The 6,000-nt window shown below is 45.3% G+C and overlaps 1 long non-coding RNA gene across 1 annotated transcript in view; it reads left to right on the top strand.

Annotated features, from left to right (window-relative positions):
- Nucleotides 1-731: 731 nt before the first annotated feature.
- The window catches only part of LOC112545640 (uncharacterized), a 51,125-nt gene continuing 45,856 nt past the window's right edge, over nt 732-6,000 (top strand). The window contains exons 1-3 of the long non-coding RNA XR_003089176.2: nt 732-840; nt 1,114-1,229; nt 1,346-1,399. This is a non-coding gene — a long non-coding RNA (uncharacterized LOC112545640). The remainder of the gene's footprint in view (nt 841-1,113; nt 1,230-1,345; nt 1,400-6,000) is intronic.

Below are 6,000 nucleotides of genomic sequence, written 5' to 3'. Positions count from 1 at the left end.
TTTCAAATTTGGCGTTATTCCTCGTAGAATGAGGTTTACCAAATTCGAAATAAGCGCCCTGCTATTTCAATTTTATTTCAAAATAGTGGTTTGCCTGTGTAGACGCTAGGAAAATTAATTCGAAATAACGGCTGTTATTTCAAATTAACTTTGATGTGTAGACATACCCTAATTGACGACACAAGGTTCAGAGCAATGAAAAATCAGGCCCAGTAAGCATATGGACTATGCCAAGATATTGCCAGAGCTGGCCAGGTACAGAGGATCATTGTCTCTGAGGATATCAGAGCATACAACACTGAGACCCTGGGACAACTGAGAAGGATTTGGTACCCTACTTCACAAACTATGGCTTCTTGATCTGAGGCTATAAATCACAGTCCAGGCCTTAATATTTTTTACTATTAATTTGCTTTTAATGTGGATACTTCAGATCTTAAGGAGTCATTAGAAGCTGTATTCAGTAACCCTTCTGATGAAGCTTATGCTCTCAGAATTTCATTTTCAATTTAATTTTCTAACACATCCAAAAAGCTCACGAGACGGTCACTCAAAACTCCCTAATTTTGCATCATTTTTCCCAAAAGCCTTGGTTCAGTTAAAGATCTGTGAACATCAGCAAAACTAAGTAGATCATCCCCAACTTTCCATTTTGCAGTGAAATCTGAAAGAAGATGTAATAATTTTGGGTTTCATTTTGAATTGTTCACCCAGCTCTCATTCTAAATTCCAGGGCTAGGTGTGAGTTATCAGTACTGCTGCCTTCTGTACTTTCTGGCACGGCCACTGCTCTAGCAGCCTCTTCTGACCAGTGATTGCATTACACTTTGGGATACCACAGTAAGTAGAAAATGCCCTACATTTAAAAACCAATTTATAATAGTTTTATGGTGCTTGTGCTTAGCTAACATAGGATTGTATATCTTGGAAATAAAATAGGAAAAATTGTGTACACACTCTCTCTCTCTCCCCACTCCTGATTTTATATAATCCTATGAGCAGCCTACATTGTCTCTAAAAAAAGAATGATGGTACAGTGACTCATAGCAATGAGGGGGTACTTTGTACTTTTATCCATTTCACTTAAAGGATTTCCCTATCATCAACCTCTAGGCTCAGTAAAAACAAGACTATGAGTCAGCCATCCAAGGTCATTGAAAGAGTTGTGATAGAAGCTACAGTCTTTGTTCAGAGAGATGTATGGGAATCAATGCTGACAAAGTGAGCAGGTGAGCTACTGTTAAATCACCTTCTCAGCCACCCCAGTCAGAACAATCCTGAATAAGCAGCCTTAAAACATTTTACAAAATTAAATATTTGGGGTTTTTTTTTGCCCATTTCACAGATGGGGAAACTCAGGCACAAAGAAATTAAATGACTTGACAAGATCACAAAGAAGGTCAGTGACAAAATAGGATTACAATACTTCTCCTTACTGTCAGTTACTCTCTAAGCAAGAGACACATTGGGTCTCATGAAAGGGAAATTTCAAAAAGACTTTTGCCAGCAATTTTCCTCCTCCTGTCAAGTGAACGGAGCTGATGTATAAACTTGGGTCTTTCTTGTAAATAACAGAAGAAAATAATGTGAATAAGAAATAAAAAGTGTGAGAGCACATATTGAATGCATTTTTTTTAAGTGTAGCAATAATTGCTTTGGAAAGTGGATTGTTTGCAACATTTTATCATGTCGACTGTTTTGCAAGAAAGAATTCTGACAGGCATGTTAATGTTCCTGTAAAAGAAGGGAGGAAGATTAAAAAGCTCATCGGCACCTCAATCTTTTAACTAAACAAAATATGACTTTGGAAGAACTGGAACTGAAGTAAGAGCAACTGCAAAATCAGGTGCTCTTATCAAATTTTAATTTAAAAAAAATATATTTTGCTTTGAATTTGATGCCCATGACATGGAAGGCCTAAAATGCAGCAACTAGAACTCAGCAAAATATATGTAGAGGCCCAGCCTTCCAGCATTGCCAGTGCACTCCCCAATTTCTAACCTGAAGTGCTGCTGGCTGTTCCAGACATGAAACACTCACATGCACTGCAGACCGGGCCAGTAAAAGTCCAGTTGGTGTGGAGCTGGGCAGACTCTCTACTAGGGATGTAAAGGCCTAGTTGACTATCTGATAAGCAAATGCTTATTGGATAGTTGACAGGATAGTCGCAGCAAGGGGGGAGGTACTTATATGTGGCAGCGCCGCACCAATCCTGGGGTTAGGTGCTTCTTGCGGCACTGCCACTTTGAATGCCATGGGGAGCCCGGCGTCAGGCTCCTCGTGGCATTTCAAAGCATCAGTTCTGCATGGAGCCCAGGATCAGCTGACCCCAGGCTCCACGCAGCATGCCAGCTTTGAAATGTACAAGAGTCTCTTTTGCATTTCAAAGTGGAAGCGGAACATGGAGCCTGGGGTCAGAGGGGAGTCCCCATTGGGGCTCTTGTGCATTTTAAAGCGGAAGCGCCTGAGAGGAGCCCAGAGTCAGCAGAACTTCCCGCTAGCCCTGGGCTCCACCTGGCATTTCAACTTTGAAATGCACAAAAGCCCCCACTGGGGCTCTTGTACATTTCAAAGTGGAACGCGGAAGTGCCTATTGACTAGTGGAGTAGTCGATGGAAATTCTATCTATCAAATTAATTGCTACTTATCATCCCTACTCTCTACCTAACTCTACATGTCTCCTCCAGAAGTGGCAAAATGTACCTCAGCTCCTAGTGGAGGGATGGACATGGGGGCTCCCTGTGCTGAGCACCAACTTCGGAGCTCCCATTGGCTGGGAACTGTGACCAATAGACTCAGAAGGGGCAGTGCCTGCAGAGGGAGGCAGTGCACAGAGTTGCCTGACGGTGCCTCTGCCTAGGAGCTGCCTCTGGGGAGCTGCCTGAGATAAGCACTGCCTGAAGCCTGCATCCCTTAATCCCTCCCATGCCCCAACCCACTGCCTCAGCTCAGAACCCACTTCAGTATTCTGAACCCCTTGGACCCAGCCTGGAGCCTCCTCTTGCATTCCCAAACCCTTCATCACTGGTCCCAACCCAAAGCCCATCCACACACTCACGAGTGTGAAGCAGAACGATGGAGCCGTTAGCTGGAGGGAGTGGAGCTGAATTGCTCCACTTCCTCCCACCACTGCTGGGGTGTGCAAGTGGCCTGACCCCTGCTGCAGGTGCCAGGCATCCCACCAGTCCCTTGGGCCTTGTCGCTTGGGGGAGGAGGCATGGGGGGAAGAGGCAGTATGGGGGGCAGAGGAGGAGCGGAGAAGAAGTGAGGGCAAGGCCTGAGGCAGGTTGTCCGGGACCTCCTCAGGTGGCACAGAGAGAATTCACGCGGGGGGAGGGGGTAGTAACATGGCTGGGACACCTCTTGCATCCTTTGCAATCAGGCATTCCGCTTGACACCTGCTGCCATCTGGACATCCAGCCTTTGATCAGTCCCCATTAGATAGCTGGAGATGGGTTACACACATCTCTCACCATTCTTGCCAGCAAGTTAAGGAAGTATGGATTGGAGAAATGGACTGGAAGGTGGATAGAAAGCTGGCTAGATTGCTGGACCCAATGGGTAGTGATCGATGTCTGGTTGGTGGTTGGTTTCTAGCGGAGTGCCCCAAAGATCAGTTCTAGAGTTGGTTTTATTTAACATCTTTATTTATGACCTAGATGAGGGGATGGATTGCACCCTCAGCAAATTTGCAGATGACACTAAGCTAGGGGGAGAGGTAGATACGTTCGAGGGCAGGGATAGAGTCCAGAGTGACCTAGATTAGAGGCTTGGGCCAAAAGAAATCTGATGAGGTTCAACAAGGACAAGTGCAGAGTCCTGCATTTGGGACAGAAGAATCCCAAGCATTGTTACAGGATGGGGATCGACTGTCTAAGTAGCAGTTCTGTAGAAAAGGAGCTGGGGATGAGAAGCTGGATATGAGTCAAAAGTGTGCCCTTATAGCCAAGAAGGCAAATGGCATATTAGGGTGCATTAGGAGGAGCATTTCCAGCAGATCCAGAGAAGTGATGATTCCCCTTTATTCGGCACTGGTGAGGCCACATCTGGAGTATTGCGTCCAGTTCTGGGCCCCCCACTACAGAAAGGATGTGGACGCATTGGAGAGGGTCTAGCGGAGGGCAACCAAAATGATGAGGGGGCTGGAGCACATGACCTATGAGGAGAGGCTGAGGGATTTGGGCTTATTTAGTCTGCAGAAGCGAAGAGTGAGGGGGGATTTGATAGCAGCCTTCAGCTTCCTGGAGGGAGGTTCTAAAGAGGGTGGAGAGAAGCTGTTCTCAGTAGTGACAGAGGGCAGAACAAGGAGCAATGGTCTCAAGCTACAGTGGGGGGGTCTAGGTTGGATATTAGGAAAAATTATTTAATTAGGAGGGTGGTGAATACTGGAATGGGCTACCTAGGGAGGTGGTGGAATCTCCATCCCTAGAGGTTTTTAAGTCTCAGCTTGACAAAGCCCTGGCTAGGAAGATTTAGTTGCGGTTGGTCTGCGGTTGGGCAGAGGGGCTGGACTCGATGACCTCCTGAGGTCTCTTGCAGCCTTAGGATTCTATGATTCTCACACAGTGCATCACGGGTCCAGGACTAAGTGCATATCTCACCTCTCCAGGTCCTTATAATTCATCTGCTGCAGGGCTCATTATCTCTATCATGGAGTGGAATCAGGGTGATTCTCCCTCTCTCAAATCACAGCAGGCCTGTCTTATCTTCATCACCCATTGTATTTTCTTTCCAGGAGCAACAACAGTGGTAACCAGTTACCAGTCAGATTTCTTAAAGCAAACTATTATTTATTTAGAACAAAAGCATTGAGGAGAAAACAGATCTTAAAACAATAAATAACCAGCATGCAAGCCTGTCTTTCCAGAAGGCTTACCATTCCCTGGAACTGGGGAGAGAGCCAACCCTTTCAGACTCCTCCGCAGAGTTTAGTGTCTGTGTCAACTTGTCCTCCTGACAGCCCCTGATAAGTCACTCCCCCCTCTGCTGCGAATGGCTTTTGAACTGTTTAGTGTTCTTTGGATGTCTTCATTCCCAGCCTTGACAGAACAACAGTGTCAATTGGAACTGAAAAATATCCCGTTGTCTTGTAATTGCCACTCATGTTTATTGGAAGGGTTTCTCATATTTAGCTCTTGCTTTCCTGCTTGCTTTTCCCACAGCCCCTTATTAGGTTACAACATTCAATGAGAAAAAATGTTACGATGCATTACACAGTAACTTCACCTCACCAACCAGGCCGCACACAACGTTCATAAAATTGTTTTAGTATGGTATTCTTAGACTATTACACAGCAATTCCACTTTGGTCACAAAATAACCTCTTGAAGATCTACTGATTTCTGTTAACCATAGTACCGGTGGCTTAGCTGGAGGGGGATGGGTTATAAAAGATTTCAGGCTCTGGGAAATTGTGGTGAGCGCACTTGGAGGATGTGCTAGAAGTTCTATCCTCCAACCATGCAGCTGCCAATAGAGATTATTTTCTGAGAATCATCACAGCAATTTAGGCTTCAGTTACCAATTTTTACTCTTGTTATTTAGCCCTGACTTCACATTTCCCCTGCTGTCTGTTGCAGTGAGCTTTAGAATGCTTAGGTAAAAAGTGGAATGGGCAGTGTATTTCTGGGTAATCGCAGCACAGTTCAAGCAGTGTTAAAAAAGCATGAGTCTGCAGCCTGATGGTTTGTATTAGATTGTTTGTTTTTTATAGCTGTGGCTACAGATAATGTCCTGCAGCTGAATTTCATAGCCCCTTTTCTCTGTGATGGGCTAGACAAGAACCCTTATACCAAACATTCCTGAAATTCAGGGACGTTCCAGTTAGGATCTAGACCAGTGGTCTCCAACCTTTTTACACCCAAGATCACTTTTTAAATCTCAGAACAGGCGAAGATCTACCGCCCCGCCCCTTCCTTGAAGCTCTGCCCCTTCCTTGAAGCCCCACCCTCTCTATTCTCCTCCTGTCCATCACTTGTTATCCCCAACCCTTACTTACAC

This window comes from Pelodiscus sinensis, chromosome 14 (assembly GCF_049634645.1).
Source record: "Pelodiscus sinensis isolate JC-2024 chromosome 14, ASM4963464v1, whole genome shotgun sequence".
In the NCBI taxonomy this organism is placed as follows: domain Eukaryota; kingdom Metazoa; phylum Chordata; order Testudines; family Trionychidae; genus Pelodiscus; species Pelodiscus sinensis.
The sequence above is the reverse complement of the archived record's forward strand: the minus strand, read 5'-3'. Positions and strand labels throughout refer to the sequence as shown.